Source organism: Stegostoma tigrinum, chromosome 1, assembly GCF_030684315.1.
Source record: "Stegostoma tigrinum isolate sSteTig4 chromosome 1, sSteTig4.hap1, whole genome shotgun sequence".
Taxonomy (NCBI): Eukaryota; Metazoa; Chordata; class Chondrichthyes; order Orectolobiformes; family Stegostomatidae; genus Stegostoma; species Stegostoma tigrinum.
Genome location: NC_081354.1, coordinates 50,147,790 through 50,172,433, shown reverse-complemented (window position 1 = coordinate 50,172,433; position 24,644 = coordinate 50,147,790). Strand labels below are relative to the sequence as shown.

At 46.2% G+C, this 24,644-nt stretch overlaps 1 protein-coding gene across 5 annotated transcripts in view; it reads right to left on the bottom strand.

The window, feature by feature from the left end:
- Positions 1-24,644, bottom strand: part of dclk2a (doublecortin-like kinase 2a) — a 454,170-nt gene that overhangs the window by 154,823 nt on the left and 274,703 nt on the right. The window lies entirely within an intron of this gene.

Sequence of the window (24,644 nt, the reverse complement as noted above, 5' to 3'; positions counted from 1 at the left end):
TAAACATGACTTTTTTGAAAAAAATTTCATAACACAAAATCACATTTTCTTCACATTGGACATTAATATCTGCTATGCTGACCTTCAATATTTACAACATGACAAGCAGGATTTATTTTGAAGAAGTAAACAACCTCTTTTGTTTGTTTATTTTAATAATATTGTGGTGCAATTGGTCTTTGCCAGTAGCACAAATTCAACTCATTGCAAATTGGCAGCCCAATTTATGTCAGGCACCAATTCCCTTTGCACTTACTTCAACAGGTGTTTAAAAAAAAAGGATTCAGCATTGAAACAGGCTTCCAATTTGCGATGAGCCTACGACTGAAGCCCACTGAGTTTCTGGAACATTTAATTCTAAGGTTACTTCATTTGCGCAAGGGAGTGGTCAGTTTTGTACATCGGTTACGAAGAGGCAAAAGCTAACATTTTAGTTCTATAACTTGTTTTGTCTTTATGCTAAGTTAATGGAAATTCATTGCATAGTGCAGAAGAAAGGTTATGACTTTACAGACATTGCTTTTGGTGAAAAGCAGGTGACTGACAGACTATAATAATCTTATGCTACATCTCTGGTTTAATTCCAACATAATTTTGCCACAATCACAGCATAACTTTTAAAATCTACTGTCCTCAGTTGGAATCTTGTGCTCCCAGAAGTAGCAAAACAGAAAGGCCAAATAATTTTTGGCGATCGTGATTAGTGTGTGGTCAATCTTTCCACCCTGCAACTAATTAGATGTTAAGGACCTCTCAATGATCTCAGCGCACTAATACTGGGATTAACTCAGATGGCAAAAAGGCCTATTGACATACGCACATTCGATGGGTAAACTAGCAGCTAGGGTCAGGGGGAACTTAGGGGAGAGAGAGCTGCCCTTAGTTCTGAAGAAGGTCACCAGACTCATGTCATAATTCTGATCAGAGATAATGGGAACTGCAGATGCTAGAGAATCCAAGATAACAAAGTGTGAAGCTGGATGATCACAGCAGGCCCAGCAGCATCTCACGAGCACAAAAGCTGAGATCTCTGATGAAGGGTCTAGGCCCGAAATGTCAGCTTTTGTGCTCCTGAGATGCTGCTTGGCCTGCTGTGTTCATCCAGTTCACACTTTGTTACCACATCATAACTCTCCTTTCTTCCCACAGACGCTGCCACACCTGCTGAGTTTTGTCAGTAATTTCTGTTTTTCTTTCAGAGCTATTCTTGGACTGCCATCCCTGGTTCTGAGCTCCCCTGTCCTTGAGAACACCACTTCTAGTCATTTTAGAATTTTATTTGTGTGTGTGTATGTGTGGTTGTGTGTGTAGGAGAGTTTAGAAGGGTGGTTAGCATTTTAAATAGTAGAGCTGTATATTGATCATGATTGTTTATCTGCAATTAATATCTATTTATTTGCATTAAGTAGTTATTCTTGTCAAATACAGATATCAGGTCTATGCTTTATCTCAACCTGGCCCCAAAAGGGTAAATTGAGGAATTTTGCACAAATTTATAAAATCATTTGTGACGATTCCAGGACCAGCGGTGTTCAATTTCAACTGTACCATCACAGCAATAGCTAACAACTTGTAGATTTAGCATACTGAATAACCACAATATTGCAGTATCAAAGATGACAGGTCTCTGCCCTTGCATTCCTTTAATCAAATATGCTTCATAACATAGTATTTTCCTTCAGTAAATACGGATTGTGAAATTAGCGTTTGTTTCATACTACAATGTACTAAGTGGGTCAACAATATAGGCTTAAAGGTCTAAAAACTGAAATCAAAATTGCAATCTATTAATCTGCACTGCAAAGATCATAACCACGTTGTTTTTTAATACATTAAAGGATGTGTTGATTTTAAGCATAATGTTAACCAAAACCAAACTGACAACACATAATAAACATTAAAAAAAGACGATTCAGTAGCTGAAGTTGATTCAGTCAATTCAAAATATGCAATTCTGTGCTTTAGTAATTTATTTCAATTCATTTACTAGCAACTGGTTTCGACCCAATCCCCGTCTCCCCATAGTGATCTTAAAAGCTATAGACGTTGCTACGTTCTGCAGGCTTAAGTTCTCAAATTGATTTTAATAGCATGAAGACTCCTGTAATAATCAGTGCCTTTCCCAGCTGAAGTAAATTTATTCCATGTAGCCATTGATTACTAACAATAAATGTGGCTGTACAAAATAAAAGAAAGTACCAGTCGGGTCAACGTGACATTGAAGAATCTTAAAGGATTTTAAAGAGGTTATTTTTCTAGATTTATCAATGTTGATCATATTGTTTCTATTTACACACTTTATTCACTTTCTTTCTATTTTGCCTCCCTTTGCCCATGTCACATAACATTGCTGAGAATGAAGGTTTCTCCTCAGCATTTAACCATGTTGCTTTCTAACATGTCATTTACATCTCATGAGTAATTTGAGGTATTATGAGTGGCAAGTGTTAAATGCTTCAGATAAACATGTGACTGAAGCCACAGTGTGAAATGGTAAACTTAGTTAAATTCCACTCACAAGCACAGAGTTAAAATCATGCCCCATCCAATGTTTCCAAAGCTTTCCACCAGTGGTGTGCCTTTCCTTGGTTGATGTTTGTGTCTGCTGTAGACTAATTGATGGAGATTAAGTGCTATCTTGTCAATAACTCAATTATTATTGCACCATGTGACAACCAGGATGACAGAAGGCAAACTAAATAGACCCTGATCTTTTCCCATCTAGCAAGTCTTCAGCTCCTATGAGAACAATAATGAATACTCATCAGATTTTCCCTCCTTCTTGGCGGAAAGTGTGTCGATTTCACTTGGCATTTCCTCATCTGTCTCATTACAACAATGTGACATCCTGCTGGTTTGAGTGAATCAAAGATTGGATTTTACATTTATCACAATTTAAAGAGGTCTCTGAGCACAGAGCAGTCAATCAAGCAGCTTCACAGATATAATAGAGAATGGGTAAATTAGGAATTGGTGTAGGAAATTGAGCCCCTTGGGTCCGCACCACCATTCAATTAGAACAAGGCTGACCTGCACCTCACCTCCATTTTACTGCCCTTGCTTGATGTTTGTTGAATCCCTTATCTGACGAAAATCTAATGAACTCAGATTTCATAGCTATAATTGACATAGAATTCACAGGGTTTCCAAGAGACTGTTCCAAATGCTCGCTACCCTGTGACAAAGTGCTTCCTAATTTTGATCCTGAATAACCTACCTCTAATTTTAAGATGGTATTCTCTTGTTCTTAATTTCCCCCACCATAGAAAATAGTATCTCAATTTTTGAACTGAACTGTTCTGTTTGTTCCAGTCTGAAGGAAGGTCATTTGATTCAGAATGTTGACTCTGCTTCTCCTCACAGATGCTGCCAGACCTGCTGAGTTTCTCCAGCAATTTCTGTTTTTGTATATATTCTGGGGACATGGGCTGGAATCCCAGCATAACAAATGGTGAAATTTGAATTCAATAAAAATCCGGTATTAAACTTTAGTCTAATGGAAACTGTGGAGCCACTTTTAATTGGTATAACAACCAATCTGGTTCACTAGAGTCCTTTAGGATGGCACTGTGGCTCAGTGGTTAGCTCCGCTGCCTTACTGTGCCAGGCACCAGGTTCAATTCCAACCTTCAGCGATTGTCTGTGTGGAGTTTGCACAATCTCCCCATGTCTGCATGTGTTTCCACTGATTGCTCTGGTTCCTCCCACAGTCCAAAGATGTGCGGGTTAATGGATTGGCCATGCTAAATTGCCCATGGTGTCCTGGGATAAGCAGGCTAGATGGATTAACCCATGGCAAATGCAGGGTTACAGGGATAAGGTAGAGGTCTTGGTCTGGGTGGATGCTCTTCAGAGGGTTGGTGTGGACACAATGGGCTGAATAGTCTGCTTCCAAACGTTAGAATTCTACGATGATTGCGAGCATGTTTAATTATTTCAACAAGCAATCTGTGTCAAAAACATCCTAGAGAACCTAATTTCTTCAGTTTAATAAAGATTTTACAACAATCCTTTGTCCATTCCAGTGACTGCTCTGTTTTACAACGTTACATTCTAATGGTCTTGTAATGGTGGCATTCCCTGAATGTGTGAATAAATGAGCTATGACAAAACGATGATGAACAATGTATGACAGAGAAAGAACATAGTCATAAATAAACTTAAGTAGGCCTAATGGCTCTGAAAAAGGCAAAAGGTTTGTTTTTCCAGTAATTAGCATGCTCTCTGTGACATTGGTCCTTTGATAATCAATACAGTGACTGAATCAGCACACTACTTTGTGATAAATCGATTAAAACATCCACACACTGTGACACATCCAAGAATACAATAATACCTACAGTTGAGAGGTGGATTCCTCCAGTAGGAATGTGAATATAAGTGACATAATTAATTTAACATTATCCAACTTCCAGCTACTGAAACTCAGAATTACTCCAATTTTAAGACCAACATCAATGCTAATAAACAGAAGATATTCCCAGCTCATCATTCATCTCAATATGCTGTTTTTCAGCTGGCTTATACATAATTTATCCTCTAGCTTTATTCCCCTTCAGCGTTGAAGTACTGAAAATGCATTTAGCATGGCAGAAAAACAGCACAACCAAAATGAATTAGTCAGCAAATGAAGAATTGAGAGTACAAGTGACAAAATGGGGCAATTTGCTTGTCAGCTAGCAGCCACACTTTAAGTCAGGTCACATAAAATCAGCAACAGACCTCCGTAAAAAATTTACTTGTGGGTGTGCATGAACTTAAACTTAATGGAACGGAATCCGTGATGAAATACAAAATTGACAAATGCTTCTGGTTGGTTGGCAGCTGTCATGATTGTGTAGTTACACATACCTGTGCAACTCCTGGCGCACACTCTTTGTTATTCTCATAAGAGAAAACGTTTACACATAGCACAGCTCTGGAAAGCAATCCATTTCCACATGCAGTTATGTACAACTGACAGTGAGATTTTCTGCTAATTAATTAGAACAGTTCCAATTTACTTAGCTGAATTGTCACCGACGAAATGTTAAATAGTTAAAACTGTGACTAACTCCTGAAAACTCCTGGAGGCTCCCTCCAGCTACACCCATTACTCCCAACTCCCTATGGTCCCCCTCAACCTGATCCAACAGTTCCATCACCTGACACCCCAAACGTAAACCCCATTGTCAGACTTTATTGAGGGCACAGCAGGCTCAGCTGAGTGGCTTTCTCGTGTTCCAGTTTCTTATGTTCTTCTGCTCGAATCCCATTGCCTGATTATTTATTTTCATTTGGGGTTTGACATGTTGGGTTAAGTAAGCTTCTTGAATTTATTTGGAAATATACATTAGCCAGTAAAATAAGCTTTCACACTACAGTTTTCTATCACCCTCACTCCCTCCTGAACTGAAACAATCGGCAATCAGAAAATATTATTGACAATCAAGGATGGATGTAAGATACTTATTCCTTGATTTAGTATCTCACTAGGCACAGCACTCTTACTGGCTGTGTGTGTCAGGAAATCGTAGTAACGTCCCGTGAATTAATGTAAACCATAGGTTGAATTCCCATTTCCTAAGATATGCGCTTGTGATTCCAACTCATGCTCTGAGTGCCAGAAAACAGATCAATCCCATTGGAACCTGACCTTTAAAGAGGAAGGAAACTGTACAGCCACAAATTAGCCAGGAATTAGAAGAGAATTCCTGGAATTCTTTCTTACTACTTCATTTTTACACCCCACCCTCCCACCTGATATCCCCAAAGCAGAGACAAGTTGGAGAGTCCATAATTCACAGAGTTCTAAAACGTTTTGTGCTTACTGCATCCTCAAAAGAGTTTGTCACAAAACTCTACATTGAAATGGAAATGAAAAACAAGGGGATGAGATCAAGAAAGACTGTTCAAAATATCAAAGCTAGGTGTGGCTCCAAATTCTCTACATTTTCAAATTTATTTTAATTTTCAATTCACTTCTGTATAGTCTTTAATATAACCAAATTAAACTCAGAAGTGGGTTTGCCTTCCCGATTCTATTACAGAATAGAAATGTGACAACAATGACGGCAGGAAACTAGACCGCTGTACCAATATCATCATTTATATTATACATTTATTACGTTATTTCAATTTTACTTGTTACAATTGCCAAATTTCCAGGTGAGATATCTTTTCTGACCATGTGAGAAGAAATTGTGGACTGCCTGTCTGTAGTAGCAGACACTGGGTGGAATTTAAATCCCAGACTTATGCCAACTTCAGCCTTTAGTGATGAGGCTGCAATTAATTAGATTTGAAGGGTTATGAGGGGGGTTATGTCCCTTTCCTGCCTCCACTCCAAAAATACATCTATGGTGACAAGATACATAGAAAGCCTACCATAAAGTGAAATCCTTAAATAGGAAATTAATATCAAATCAGAATTGGGTTTGATAGGGGAGAGGAGGGTAGGTGGGCAGCAGCTTGATAGGAGGGAATCACAACTATAACGCCTTAAGAAATAGGAAAAGGCCATTTGGCCCCTCAAGCATACTCCAACATTCATAGCATCCTCACAGAAACCTCTTGCCCTTTCCCATAATTCTTGATTCCCTGATTACTGATCAAAATTCTATCTCAATCCCTACCTTAGTCCTTCTGTATATTCGCGTCCCCACAGCTCTTTGTGACAAGAAGTTCCAAAGACTCACAACCCTCTGAGAGGAGAAATTCCTCCCCGTCTCAGTCTTAAATTGGTACTGCTTTACTCAACAAGCATACCATGTGGGATTGCTTATGGTGCACAGGTATGGTCCTCATTCAACGGCATTCAGGGCCTGATCAAGATACCTAATAGAAGGAAGGCGTGGGCCAGCTGAGAAGCCCCAGTCTTCCCGCACCTGTGACTACCTTGCATTAAAAACCATACAACAGAATTCAAATTACACAGTTACGGCATGTGAATACTCCCCTGAACTCCAAAAACAGCCAGGGTAATTCACTCATATGGTCAACCAATCAGCGAAAAGTCACTCTGAAAAGAAAACAGACTGAATGGGGAGGGAATTCTGGGAAGAAGTCAAAGGCTGAGGCTGGCAGTGACGCTGAGCTATGAAGTTTGGGTCTGGGTGCAAGACCAGGAGCTGGGAAGCAAGGCAAAGGGCCTTTTTTATTCTATTCCTTTGTGGGATGAGAGTGTCACTGGCCGGCCAGCATTTCTTGCCCATCCCTAGATGCCCTTGAGAAATGGTGATAAGCTGCCTTTTAGAACCGCTGCAGTCCTTCTGCTGTAGGTTGACCCAGAATGCCATTAGGGAGGGAATTCCAGGTTTTTGACCCAGCGACAGTGAAGGAATTGCGATATATTTCCAAGTCAGGACGGTGTGTGGCTCAGAGGGGAACTTGGCGGTAGTGGTCGTCTCATATGTCAGATGCCCTTGTCCTTCCAGCTGGAAGTGGTCATGTGTCTGGAAGGTGCTGTCTGAGGATCTCTGGTGAATTTCTGCAATGCATCTTGTAGATAGTACACACTGCTGCTACTGAGTGTCAGAGGTGGAGGGAGTTGATGCTTGTGGATGTAGTGCCAATCAAATGGGTTGCTTTGTCCTGGATTCTGTCAAGCTTCTTGAGTGTTATTTGGGCTGCACTCATCCAGGCAAGTGGGGAGTATTCTATCACACTCCTGATTTCTGCCTTGTAGATGTCGGACAGGCTTTGGGGAGTTAGGAGGTGAGGTAGTCGTCACAGTATTCCTAGCTTCTCGCCTGCTCTTGTAGCCACTGTATTTACATGGTGAGTCTAGTTGAGTTTCTGATCAATAATAACATCCAGGATGTTGTTAGTGGGGGATTCAGTGATGGAAACACCATTGAATGTCAAGGGACAGTGGTCAGATTATCTCTTATTGGTGATGGTCATAGCTTGGCATTTGTGTGGCACAAATGTCACTTGCCACTTGTCAGCACAAGCCTGGATATTGTCTAGATCTCGCTGTGTGAACATGGGCTGCTTTAGTATCTGGGAAGTCATGAATGGTGCTGAACATTGTGCAATCAGTGAACATGCCCACTTCTGGCCTTATGATATAGAGAAGGTCATTGATGAAGCAGCTAAAGATGGTTGGGCCGAGGACCCTACCCTGAGAAACCCCTGCAGGGATGTCCTGCAGCTGTGATGATTGACGTCCAACAACCACGGCAATTTTCCCACGTGTCAGGTATGACTCTAACCACTGGAGAGTTTGCCCCCTGATACCCACTGATTCCAGTTTTGCTAGGCCTGAAGAATGAAGCTGCAGAGGGAAGCTAGGAAATGAGGCCAGGGTCCTGCTAGTGAGACCAAGGGCCTCAGGGATGAGACTAAAGTTCCAGGAAGTGACACTAGGAAATGAGGTTGGAAATGATGGTAACCAGATGAAGTAAGAGTGAGGCTTTGAAGTCAGGTCAGGGAGCACAGCGGATGGCCTGGTAAGTGAGGGCGAGTTAGATTTTAAAAGTGTAGAGAAAGGAGCTGTGGGGACATTGAGGGGTGAGGACCAAGAAGAAATGTGAAGAGGGACTGACGGAGTGCAAAGTGAGAAGAGGATTTGCAAAGGATAATGAAGAGTTGTAAAAAGGGGCTTTGATGACTGTGGGCCCACAAAAGGAGAAGACTGAATGTGGATGATGCAAAGGGTGTGAAATGAAAGAGTGCGGATGCAGTGGAGTGAAAGTCAGCTGAAAACTTTTCAATTAAGAAAAACTGAGGACGAGAAACGTGAGGTAATGTATTCCTCGAAAATTAACGTAAGGTTTTTAGATTAAAGCTACAGGCGTTCATAAGCTACTCTGTGGGTGACAAGTGCAGCGGGTGGTATTGTAATAATGTGAAAGTGCCGGTGTTGGGCTGGAGTGGACAAGGTCAAAAATCACAACACCAGGTTACAGTCCACCAGGTTTATTTGAAAACACAAGCTTTTGGAGCGTAGCCCCTTCATCAGATGAAGTGAGAAAGAAGCACACAGAACATAGAATTTATAAGTATAAGATCAAAGTGTCACATAACTGACGATGATGTATTAAACAAACTTAAGATGCCGTTAAATTTTTAATCTGTTAACATAGAAAAGTACAGCACAGTACAGGCCCTTCCGCCCATGATGTTGTGCCGTGGAATAATCCTAATCCAAAAATGAAATAACCTAACCTACATTCCCCTCAATTCACTGCTGTCCATGTGCATGTCCAGCAGTCGCTTAAATGTCACTAATGACTCTGCTTCCACGACTTCCACTGGCAAACTATCCCATGTGCTCACAACTCTCTGGGTGAAGAACCTCCCTCTGACATCTCCTCTATACCTTCCTCCTAACACCTTAAAACTATGACACCTCATGGCAGTCAATCCTGCCCTGGGGAAAAGTCTCTGGCTATCGAATCTATCCATGCCTCTCATTACCTTGTACACCTCGATCAGGTCACCTCTCTTCCTCCTTCTCTCCAGTGACAAAAGTCCGAGCTCAGTCAACCTCTCCTCGTAAAGTCCTCCAGTCCAGGCAGCATCCTGGTAAACCTCCTTTGCACCACATCTTTCCTATAATAGGGCGACCAGAACTGGACACAATATTCCAAGTGTGGTCTCACCAGGGTTTTGTAGAGCTGCACCATAACCTCGCGGTACTTAAACTCGATCCCCCTGTTAATGAAAGCCAAAACACCATATGCTTTCTTAACAACCTTATCCACTTGGGTGGCAACTTTGAGGGAGCTATGCACTTGAACACCAAGATCCCGCTGTTCCTCCACACTGCCGAGAATCCTGCCTTTAATCCTATATTCAGCATTTAAGTTCGACCTTCCAAAATGCATCACTTCGCATTTATCCAAGTTGAACTCCATCTTCCATTTCTCAGCCCAGCTCTGCATTCTGTCAATGTCTCGCTGAAGCCTGCAATAGCCCTCGATATTATCAACGGCACCTCCAACCTTTGTGTCATCAGCAAACATACTAATGCACCCCTCAACCTCCACATCCAAGTCATGTATGAAAACTACAAACAGCAGAGGCCCAAAAACAGAGCCCTGCGGGACACCACTCAGCACTGACCTCCAGGCAGAATACTTACCATCTACAACCACTCTCTGCCTCCTGTCAGCCAACCAATTCTGAATCCAGACAGCCAAATCACCCTGTATCCCATACCTCCTGACTTTATGAATAAGCCTGCCGTAGGGAACCTTATCAAATGCCTTGCTGAAGTCCATGTACACCATATCCACTGCTTGACCCTCGTCAACCTGTCTCGTGACTTCCTCAAAGAACTCAATAAGATTTGTAAGGCATGACCTGCCCCTCACAAAGCCATGCTGACTCCCTTTAATCACACTATGCTTTTCCAAATAGTCATAAATCATAGCCCTCAGAATTCTTTCCAAAACCTTGCTGACTACAGGCGTAAGACTGACTGATCTGTAATTTCCAGGGATTTCCCTATTCCCTTTCTTGAAAAGAGGAACAACATTTGCCTCCATCCAATCTTCCGGTAATCTGTTAGATATTAATCAATTAAAATCTTCTATGTAAATCTTCAATTTCTTTCAAGTCATTGCCCCGAGAGAACTAAAGGTTTGATTAGTGTAAAAAAGAGGGGACGTTTTAAGTCAGACAATGCATACTAGGTGTGAGGCCCTGTTTGTGAATCTGTATGTGTTTTGGTTTGGAATCAGAGATAATGGGAACTGCAGATGCTGGAGAATTCCAAGACAATAAAATGTGAGGCTGGATGAACACAGCAGGCCAAGCAGCATCTCAGGAGCACAAAAGCTGACGTTTCGGGCCTAGACCCTTCATCAGAGAGGGGGATGGGGAGAGGGAACTGGAATAAATAGGGAGAGAGGGGGAGGCGGACCGAAGATGGAGAGTAAAGAAGATAGGTGGAGAGAGTGTAGGTGGGGAGGTAGGGAGGGGATAGGTCAGTCCAGGGAAGACGGACAGGTCAAGGAGGTGGGATGAGGTTAGTAGGTAGCTGGGGGTGCAGCTTGGGGTGGGAAGAAGGGATGGGTGAGAGGAAGAACCGGTTAGGGAGGCAGAGACAGGTTGGACTGGTTTTGGGATGCAGTGGGTGGGGGGGAAGAGCTGGGCCGGTTGTGTGGTGCAGTGGGGGGAGGGGACGAACTACGCTGGTTTAGGGATGCAGTAGGGGAAGGGGAGATTTTGAAACTGATGAAGTCCACATTGATACCATATGGCTGCAGGGTTCCCAGGCGGAATATGAGTTGCTGTTCCTGCAACCTTCGGGTGGCATCATTGTGGCACTGCAGGAGGCCCATGATGGACATGTCATCTAGAGAATGGGAGGGGGAGTGGAAATGGTTTGCGACTGGGAGGTGCAGTTGTTTGTTGCGAACTGAGCGGAAGTGTTCTGCAAAGCGGTCCCCAAGCCTCCGCTTGGTTTCCCCAATGTAGAGGACGCCGCACCGGGTACAGTGGATGCAGTATACCACATTGGCAGAGAAAGTTTGTGTGCGTGTGTGAAACAGTGTGAGTATGTGTATGCGTGTATGAAACAGTGTGTGCATGAAACAGTGTGTGTGTGTCTGTGAGGGTGAAACATGAGAGAGGCAGTGTGTGTGTGTGTGTGTGTGTGTGTGTGTGTGTGTGTGTGTGTGTGAATCAGTGTGTGTGCAAGAAACAGTGTGTGTGTGAAACAGTCGATGTGTGTCTGGTGTGTGTGTGTGTGTGAGTGTGTATGCGTGGGTGAAACAGTGTGTGTTTGAAACAGAGAGAGTATTTGTGTGTGTGTGTGTGTGTGTGCGATTTGTGTTCTTCGACACAATTATCTCACTCACACTGCTTCACATACACACACATACTGCTTCACACAAATCTTATCTCACACACACATACTGCTTCACACGCACTGCTTCACAGACACACACACATACTGCTTCACACAGACACACACACTGCTTATCACAGACACACACACACTCAAGACAGCTTCTCTCCCTCTCTCACATACACACACACATAGCTTCACACACAGACATACATGCTGCTTCACACACTCACACACACGAAAACTGCTGCACACACAGACACACATGCTGCTTCACACACACAAAAACTGCTTCACACACACACACACACACACACACAGCTTCTCTTTCTCTCTCTCTCTCTCTCACTCACACACATACACACACACACACACACACACACACACACACACACGCACACACAGTTTCTCCCTCACACACAGCTATTCTCTCTCACAGACACACAGCTCCTCTTTCTCTCACACACACAGGCAGCTTCTCTCACACATACGCAGCATCTCTCTCTCTCTCTCTCACACACACACACACGCAGCTTCTCTCTCTCTCACACACACACACACACACTCACACACAGACACAGACACACACACACATAGCTTCTCTCTCTCTCACACACACAGCTACTCTCTGTCTCTCACACTCACACACACAGTTTCTCTGTCTCTCTCACACACACAGACACAGAGCTTCACAGACAGCTTCTCTCAGACACACACACACAGCTCACACACACACACAGCTCCTCTCTATCACACACAGACACCCACACAGAGCTACTCTTTCTCACACACAGCTATTCTCTCTCACAGACACACAGCTCCTCTTTCTCTCACACACACAGGCAGCTTCTCGCACACATACGCAGCTTCTCTCTCTCTCTCTCACACACACACACACACACACACACACACACACACACACAGACACACACACACACACATAGCTTCTCTCTCTCTCACACACAGCTACTCTCTGTCTCTCACACTCACACACACAGCTTCACTGTTCTTCTCACACACACAGACACACAGCTTCACAGACAGCTTCTCTCAGACACACACACACACAGTTTCTCCCTCACACACAGCTTCTCTCTCTCACACATACACACAGCTTCTCCCTCTCTCTCTCTCTCTAACACACACACACACACACACACACACACTGAGCTACTCCCTTTCTCTCTCTCAATCACACACACAGCTTCTCTCTCTCTCTCTCTCTCTGTCTCTCTCTCTCTCACATACACACACACACACACACACACACACACAGCTTCTCTCTCTCTCTCTCTTTCACACACACATACACACAGCTTCTCTTTCTCTCTCTCTCTCTCACACACACACACACACACACACAAACACACACAGTTTCTCCCTCACACACAGCTATTCTCTCTCACAGACACACAGCTCCTCTTTCTCTCACACACACAGGCAGCTTCTCTCACACATACGCAGCATCTCTCTCTCTCTCTCACACACACACACGCAGCTTCTCTCTCTCTCTCTCACACACACACACACACACAGGCACAGACACACACACACACATAGTTTCTCTCTCTCTCACACACACAGCTACTCTGTCTCTCTCACACACACAGACACACAGCTTCGCAGACAGCTTCTCTCAGACACACACACACAGCTCACACACAGCTCCTCTCTATCACACACAGACACCCACACAGAGCTACTCTTTCTCACTCACACACACAGCTTCTCTCTCTCACACATACACACAGCTTCTCCCTCTCTCTCTCTCTCTAACACACACACACACACAGAGCTACTCCCTCCCTCTCTCTCTCTCTCTCACACACACACACACACACACACACACACACAGCTTCTCTCTCTCTCTCTCACACACACACACACACACACACACACACACACACACACACACAGTTTCTCTCTATCACACATGCACAGCTACTCTCTGTCGCTCACACTCACACAGCTTCTCTGTCTCTCTCTCACACACAGATACACAGCTTCAGACAGCTTCTCTCACAGATACACACAGCTTCTCAAACAAACACAGCTTCTCTCTCTCTCTCTCTCTCTCTCACACACACAGACACGGACACACACAAACACACACACACAGCTTCTCTCTCTCACACACACACAACTTCTCACACACACACAGCATTCCTCTGTCTAAATCTCACACACACACACACACACACACACACACACAGCTTCTCTCTCTTTCACACACACAGACACAGCTTCTCTCTCTTTTGCTCACACACACACACACACAGCTTCTCTCACACCACGCACACAGCTTCTCCCTCTCTCTCTCTCACACACACACACAACTTCTCACACACACACAGCATTCCTCTGTCTCTCCATCTCACACACACACAGCTTCTCTCTCTTTCACACACACACAGCTCCTCTGTCTCTCACACACACACATCTCTCTCACACACACAGCATCGCTCTCTCTCACACACATACACCACAGCTTCTCCCTCTCTCTGTCTCTCTCTCACACACTCACACAGCTTCTCTGTCTCTCTCTCACACACAGATACACAGCTTCAGACAGCTTCTCTCACAGATACACACAGCTTCTCAAACAAACACAGCTTCTCTCTCTCTCTCTCACACACACACAGACACGGACACACACAAACACACACACACAGCTTCTCTCTCTCACACACACACAACTTCTCACACACACACAGCATTCCTCTCTCTCTCTCACACACACGCACAGCTTCTCTCTCTCTCTCTCACACACACACACACACACACACACACACACACAGCTACTCTCTGTCGCTCACACTCACACACACAGCTTCTCTGTCTCTCTCTCACACACACACAACAGCTTCTCTTTCTCTCACACACAGACACAGCTTCTCTCTCTCAAACACAGACACAGCTTCTCTCCCTTTCTCTCACACGCACACAGCTACTCTCTCTCTCTCTCTCACTCACACACAGCTTCTCTCACACCACACGCACAACTTCTCCCTCTCTCTCTCTAACACACACACACACACACACACACACACACACACACAGCTACTCTCTCACTCACACACACACACAACTTCTGTCTCTCTCTCTCTCACACACACACAGACACACACACACACACACACACACACACACACACAGACACAGTTTCTCTCTCTCACACACACAGCTACTCTCTGTCGCTCACACTCACACAGCTTCTCTGTCTCTCTCTCACACACAGATACACAGCTTCAGACAGCTTCTCTCACAGATACACACAGCTTCTCAAACAAACACAGCTTCTCTCTCTCTCTCTCTCTCTCTCACACACACAGACACGGACACACACAAACACACACACACAGCTTCTCTCTCTCACACACACACAACTTCTCACACACACACAGCATTCCTCTGTCTCTCTCTCTCACACACACACACACACACACACACACACACACACACACACACACACACAGCTTCTCTCTCTTTCACACACTCACACACACAGCTCCTCTCTGTCTCTCACACACACACATCTCTTTCACACACACACACGCAGCATCGCTCTCTCTCACACACATACACCACAGCTTCTCTTTCTCTCACACACAGCTTCTCTCTCACACACAGACACAGCTCCTCTCTCTTTCGCTCACACACACACACAGCTTCTCTCTCTCTCACTCACACACAGCTTCTCTCACACCACATGCACAACTTTTCCCTCTCTCTCTCACACACACACACACACACACACACACACAGCTACTCTCTCACTCACACACACACACAACTTCTGTCTCTCTCTCTCTCTCTCTCTCACTCTCTCAGACACACACACAGAGACACAGTTTCTCTCTCTCACACACACAGCTTCTCTGTCTCTCTCTCACACAGACACACAGCTTCACAGACAGCTTCTCTCACACACACAGCTTCTCTATCTCTTTCTCTCACTCACACGCACGGATTCTCTCTCTCTCACACACACACACACACACACACACACACACACACACACACAGGTACACACAGCTTCTCTCTCTCTCACTCACACACACACACAGCTCCTCTCTGTCTCTCACACACACACACTCAGCTGATCACACAGACACACACAGGTTCTCTCTCACACACACACACACAGACACACCTCTCTTCCTCTCTCTCTCACACACACACAGCTTCTCTCTCTCAGACACACACACACAGTCTCTCCCTCTCACACACACAGCTACTCTCTCTCTCTCTCACACACAGCTTCTCTCTCTCTCACACACACACACACACACAGCTTCTCTCTCTCACACACACACACAACTTCTCACACACACACACACAGCATTCCTCTGTCTCTCTCTCTCACACACACACAGCTTCTCTCTCTTTCACACACACACAGCTCCTCTGTCTCTCACACACACACATCTCTCTCACACACACACACGCGCAGCATCGCTCTCTCTCACACACATACACCACAGCTTCTCTTTCTATCACACACACAGCTTCTCTCTCACACACAGACACAGCTCCTCTCTCTTTCGCTCACACACACACAGCTTCTCTCTCTCTCACTCACACACAGCTTCTCTCACACCACACGCACAACTTTTCCCTCTCTCTCACACACACACACACACACACACAGCTACTCTCTCACTCACACACACACACAACTTCTGTCTCTCTCTCTCTCTCTCTCACTCTCTCACACACACACACACACACACACACACACACACACACACACAGCTTCTCTGTCTCTCTCTCACACAGACACACAGCTTCACAGACAGCTTCTCTCACACACACAGCTTCTCTATCTCTTTCTCTCACTCACACACACACACACGGATTCTCTCTCTCTCACACACACACACACACACACACACACAGGTACACACAGCTTCTCTCTCTCTCACTCACACACACACACACACACAGCTCCTCTCTGTCTCTCACACACACACACTCAGCTGATCACACAGACACACACACACACACAGACACACCTCTCTTCCTCTCTCTCTCACACACACACAGCTTCTCTCTCTCAGACACACACACACAGTCTCTCCCTCTCACACACACAGCTACTCTCTCTCTCTCTCACACACAGCTTCTCTCTCTCTCACACACACACACACACAGCTTCTCTCTCTCACACACACACACAACTTCTCACACACACACACACACAGCATTCATCTGTCTCTCTCTCTCACACACACACAGCTTCTCTCTCTTTCACACACACACAGCTCCTCTGTCTCTCACACACACACATCTCTCTCACACACACACACACGCAGCATCGCTCTCTCTCACACACATACACCACAGCTTCTCTTTCTATCACACACACAGCTACTCTCTCACACACAGACACAGCTCCTCTCTCTTTCGCTCACACACACACACAGCTTCTCTCTCTCTCACTCACACACAGCTTCTCTCACACCACACACACAGCTTCTCCCTCTCTCTCTCTCTCTCACACACACACACACACACACACACACACACACACACACACACACACACACACACACACCTTCTCTCTCTCTCACACACACACATACACACACACAAGACAGTTTCTCTCTCACACAAACACAGCTACTCTCTGTCTCTCACACTCACACATACTGCTTCTGTGTCTCTCTTTCGCACACACAGACACACAGCTTCACAGACAGCTTCTCTCCGACTCACACACACATAGCTTCACACACACACACAGCTCCTCTCTCTCTCACACACACACCCACACAGAACTACTCTCTCTCACTCACACACACAGCTTCTCTCTCTCTCTCACACACACAGTTTCTCCCTCTCACACACACAGCTACTCTCTCACACACACACACATGCAACTTCTCTCTCTCACACACACACAACAGCTTCTCTCTCTCACACACACAACAGCTTCTCTTTCTCTCACACACACAGCTTCTCCCTCTCACACACAAACACAGCTTCTCTCTCACACACACACACACACACACACACACACACACACACACAGCTTTTCTTTCTCTCTCATACACACAGCTTCTCTCTTTCTCTCACACACACACACTACTTCTCTCCCTCACACACACGCAACTTCTCTCTCGCCCTCACACACATACACACACACACACAGCTTCCCTCTCACACACACACGCAGCTTCTCTCTCACACACATGCACGCAGCTTCTCTCTCTCACACACACACACGCAGCTTCTCTCTCCCTCACACACACGCAGCTTCACTCTCTCTCTCACACACACACACACACACACACACACACACACACACAGAGCTTCTCACTCTCTCACACACAGCTTCTCTCTCACTCACACACGCACATACACACACACAGCTACTCTCTGTCTCTCAGACACACACACAGCTTCTCTGTTTCTCTCTCACACACACAAACACACAGCTTCACAGACAAGACAGCTTCTCTCAAAGACACACATACCTCACACACACAGAGCTTCACACACAGCTTCTCTCTCTCTCACACACACACAGCTTCTCTCACACATACAGCTTCTCTCACACTCAGCTTTTCAAACACACACACAGCATCCCTCCGTCTCACACACACACACACACACACACACACACACACACACAGCTTCTCTATCATTCACACACACACATAGCTCGGCTCTGTCTCTCACACACACACACACACCCCTTCTCTCTCTCACACACACACACAGCTTCTCTCTCTCTCTCATACACACAGCTTCTCTCTTTCTCTCACACACACACGCTACTTCTCTCCCTCACACACGCAACTTCTCTCTCTCTCTCTCACACACACAGCTTCTCTCTCACACACACACGCACGCAGCTTCTCTCTCTCTCTCACACACACACACACACACACACACACACACACACACACACACAGCTTCTCTGTCTCACACACAGCTTCTCTCTCACTCACACACAGACATACACACACACACACACAGTTTCTCCCTCACACACACACAGCTACTCTCTGTCTCTCAGACTCACACACACAGCTTCTCTCTCACACACACATGCAGCTTCTCTCTCACACACACACACGCAGCTTCACTCTCTCACTCTCTCACACACACACAGCTTCTCTATCGTTCACACACACACATAGCTCCGCTCTGTCTCTCACACACACACACACACACACACACACCTTCTCTCTCTCACACACACAACTTCTCACACACACACAGCTTCTCTCTCTCTCTCACACACACAGCTTCTCTCTCACACACACACGCAGCTTCTCTCTCACACACACACAGACATACACACACACACACACACAGTTTCTCCCTCACACACACACAGCTACTCTCTGTCTCTCAGACTCACACACACAGCTTCTCTCTCAAACACACATGCAGCTTCTCTCTCACACACACACACGCAGCTTCACTCTCTCACTCTCTCTCTCTCACACACACACAGCTTCTCTATCGTTCACACACACACATAGCTCCGCTCTGTCTCTCACACACACACACCTTCTCTCTCTCTCACACACACACAACTTCTCACACACACACAGCTTCTCTCTCTCTCTCATACACACAGCTTCTCTCTTTCTCTCTCTCACACACACGGCTTCTCTCTCACACACACACGCACGCACCTTCTCTCTCTCTCACACACACACGCAGCTTCACTCTCTCTCTCACACACACACACACACACACACACACCTTCTCTCTCACTCACACACAGACATACACACACACAGTTTCTCCCTCACACACACACAGCTACTCTCTGTCTCTCAGACTCACACACACAGCTTCTCTCTCACACACACATGCAGCTTCTCTCTCACACACACACGCAGCTTCTCTCTCACACACACACACACACACACACACACACACACACACGCAGCTTCTCTCTCTCACACACACACACGCAGCTTCTCTCTCTCTCACACACAAACGCAGCTTCACTCTCTCTCTCTCACACACACACACACACACACACACACACACACACAGAGCTTCTCACTCTCTCACACACAGCTTCTCTCTCACTCACGCACGCACATACACACACACAGCTACTCTCTGTCTCTCAGACACACACACAGCTTCTCTGTTTCTCTCTCACACACACAAACACACAGCTTCACAGACAAGACAGCTTCTCTCAAAGACACACATACCTCACACACACAGAGCTTCACACACAGCTTCTCTCTCTCTCACACACACACAGCTTCTCTCACACTCAGCTTTTCAAACACACACACAGCATCCCTCCATCTCACACACACACACACACACACACACACATACACACACAGCTTCTCTATCGTTCACACACACACATAGCTCCACTCTGTCTCTCACACACACACACACACACACCCCTTCTCTCTCTCACACACACAGCTTCTCTCACACACACACACAGCTTCTCTCTCTCTCTCATACACACAGCTTCTCTCTTTCTCTCACACACACACGCTACTTCTCTCCCTCACACATGCAACTTCTCTCTCTCTCTCTCACACACACAGCTTCTCTCTCACACACACACGCAGCTTCTCTCTCACACACACACGCAGCTTCTCTCTCACACACACACGCACGCAGCTTCTCTCTCTCTCACACACTCACACGCAGCTTCTCTCTCTCTCTCACACACACATGCAGCTTCTCTCTCACACACACACACACAGCTTCACTCTCTCTCTCTCTCTCACACACACACACACGCAGCTTCACTCTCTCACTCTCTCTCTCTCACACACACACACACACACACACAGCTTCTCTTTCACTCACACACACACATACACACACACACGCAGCTTCTCTCTCTCACACACACTCTCAGCTGATCACACAGACACACACACCTTCTCTCTCACACACACGCACCTCTCTCTCTCATACACACAGCTTCTCTCTCACTCTCACGCACACACACACAGCTTATCATACGTACACACACACACAGCTTCCCACACACACACACACACACGCAGCATCCCTGTCTCTCACACACACACACAGCCTCTCTCTCACATCAACAGCTTCTCTCACACAGCTTCTCACAAACACAGATTCTCACACACACACACACGCTTCTCTCTCACACACACACATGCAGCTTCTCTCTCACACACACACATGCAGCTTCTCTCTCTCACACACACGCGCAGCTTCACTCTCTCACTCTCTCTCACACACACACAAACACACACACACACACACACACACACACACACACCTTCTCTCTCTCTCACACACACAGCTTCTCTCTCACACACACACACACACACACACACACACACACACCTTCTCTCTCTCTCACACACACAGCTTCTCTCTCACTCACACACACACATACACACGCAGCTTCTCTCTTGCACACACACACTCAGCTGTTCACACAGACACACACAGCTTCTCTCTCTCACACACACAACAGCTTCTCTTTCTCTCACACACACAGCTTCTCCCTCTCACACACAAACACAGCTTCTCACACACACACACACACACACACAGCTTCTCTTTCTCTCACACACACACATACACACACACACGCAGCTTCTCTCTCTCACACACACACTCAGCTGATCACACAGACACACACAGCTTCTCTCTCACACACACACACCTCTCGCTCTCGTACACACAGCTTCTCTCTCTCTCACACACACACACACACACACACACAGACACACACACACACACACACACAGACACACCTCTATTCCTCTCTCTCTCTCTCACACACACACACACACACACACACAGCTTCTCTCTCTCTCTCACACACACACACACAGAACTTCTCTCTCTCACACACACACTTCTCTCTCTCACTCTCACACACACACACAGCTTGTCTCTCTCTCTCACACACACAGCTACTCGCTCTCACACACACAGCTTCTCTCTCTCTCTCACACACAGCTTCTCACACACATACACACACACTCTCTCACACACACAAACACGGCATCTCTCTCTCACACACACACACACACACACACACACACAGTCTCTCCCTGTCACAAACACAGCTACTCTCTCTCTCACACACAGCTTCTCTTTCTCTCTCTCTCACACACACAGCTTCTCTCTCTCTCACACACACGCAGCTTCTCTCTCTCTCACACACACACACGCAGCCTCTCTCTCTCTCACACACACACACGCAGCCTCTCTCTCTCTCACACACACACAGCTTCTCTCTCTCTCTCTCTCTCTCACACACACACACACACACACACACACACAGCTTCACAGACTTTCTCACACACATACAGTTTCTCTCTGACACACAGGCAGCTTCTCTCTCACACACACACACAGTTTCTCCCTCTCACACACACAGCTACTCTCTCTCACACACACACAGGCAACTTCTCTCTCACACACACACATGCAGCTTCTCTCACACACACACACAGCTACTCTTTGTCGCTCACACTCACACACACAGCTTCCCTGTCTCTCTCTCACACACACACACAGCTTCTCTCTCACACACACATGCAGCTTTTCTCTCACACACACACGCACGCAGCTTCTCTCTCTCACACACACACGCAGCTTCACTCTCTCTCTCTCTCTCTCTCACACACACGCAGCTTCACTCTCTCACTCTCTCTCTCTCACACACACAAACACACACACACACACACACACACACACACACACACACCTCTCTCACTCACACACAGACATACACACACACAGTTTCTCCCTCTCACACACACAGCTACTCTGTCTCTCAGACTCACACACACAGCTTCTCTCTCACACACACATGCAGCTTCTCTCTCACACACACACGCAGCTTCTCTCTCTCACACATAAACACACACAGCTACTCTCTGTCTCAGACTCACACACAACAGCTTCTCTTTCTCTCACACACACAGCTTCTCTCTCACACACACATGCAGCTTCTCTCTCACACACACACGCGCAGCTTCACTCTCTCTCTCTCTCACACACACACAGCTTCTCTATCGTTCACACACACACATAGCTCCACTCTGTCTCTCTCTCTCACACACACACACACACACACCTTCTCTCTCTCTCTCACACACAGCTTCTCACACACACACAGCTTCTCTCTCTCTCTCATACACACAGCTTCTCTCCTTCTCTCACACACACGCTACTTCTCTCCCTCACACACGCAACTCTCTCTCTCTCACACACACACACACACAGCTTCTCTCTTTCTCTCTCTCACACACACAGCTTCTCTCTCACACACACACGCAGCTTCTCTCTCACACACACGCACGCAGCTTCTCTCTCTCTCACACACACACGCAGCTTCTCTCTCTCTCACACACACACGCAGCTTCGCTCTCTCTCTCTCACACACACACACACAAACACACACACACACACACACACACACACAGCTTCTCTGTCTCTCACACACACCTTCTCTCTCACTCACACACAGACATACACACACACACAGTTTCTCCCTCACACATACACAGCTACTCTCTGTCTCTCAGACTCACACACACAGCTTCTCTCTCACACACACATGCAGCTTCTCTCTCTCACACACACACACGCAGCTTCTCTCTCTCTCACACACACACGTAGCTTCTCTCTCTCTCACACACACACGCAGCTTCACTCTCTCTCTCTCACACACACACACGCAGCTTCTCTCTCTCTCACACACACACGCAGCTTCTCTCTCTCTCACACACACACACGCAGCTTCACTCTCTCTCTCTCACACACACACACACACACACACACACACACACACACACACACACACACACACACCTTCTCTCTCACTCACACACAGACATATGTGCTCCTGAGATGCTGCTTGGCCTGCTGTGTTCATCCAGCCTCACATTTTATTATCTTGGAATCTCCAGCATCTGCAGTTCCCATTATCTCAGACATACACACACACAGTTTCTCCCTCACACACACACAGCTACTCTGTCTCTCAGACTCACACACACAGCTTCTCTCTCACACACACATGCAGCTTCTCTTTCACACACACACGCAGCTTCTCTCTCTCACACACACACACGCAGCTTCTCTCTCTCTCACATAAACACACACAGCTACTCTCTGTCTCAGACTCACACACACAGCTTCTCTGTCTCTCTCTCACACACACAAACACACAGCTTCACAGACAGCTTCTCTCAAAGACACACATACCTCACACACACAGAGCTTCACACACAGCTTCTCTCTCTCTAACACACAGCTTCTCTCACACATACAGCTTCTCTCACACTCAGCTTTTCAAACACACACACAGCATCCCTCCGTCTCTCTCACACACACACACACCTTCTCTCTCTCACACACACAGCTTCTCTCACACACACAGCTTCTCTCTCTCTCTCATACACACAGCTTCTCTCTTTCTCACACACACACGCTACTTCTGTCCGTCACACACGCAACTTCTCTCTCTCTCACACACACACACACACACAGCTTCTCTCTTTCTCTCTCTCACACACACAAACACACAGCTTCACAGACAGCTTCTCTCAAAGACACACATACCTCACACACACAGAGCTTCACACACAGCTTCTCTCTCTCGAACACACAGCTTCTCTCACACATACAGCTTCTCTCACACTCAGCTTTTCAAACACACACACAGCATCCCTCCGTCTCTCTCACACACACACACACCTTCTCTCTCTCACACACACAGCTTCTCTCACACACACAGCTTCTCTCTCTCTCTCATACACACAGCTTCTCTCTTTCTCACACACACACGCTACTTCTGTCCGTCACACACGCAACTTCTCTCTCTCTCACACACACACACACACAGCTTCTCTCT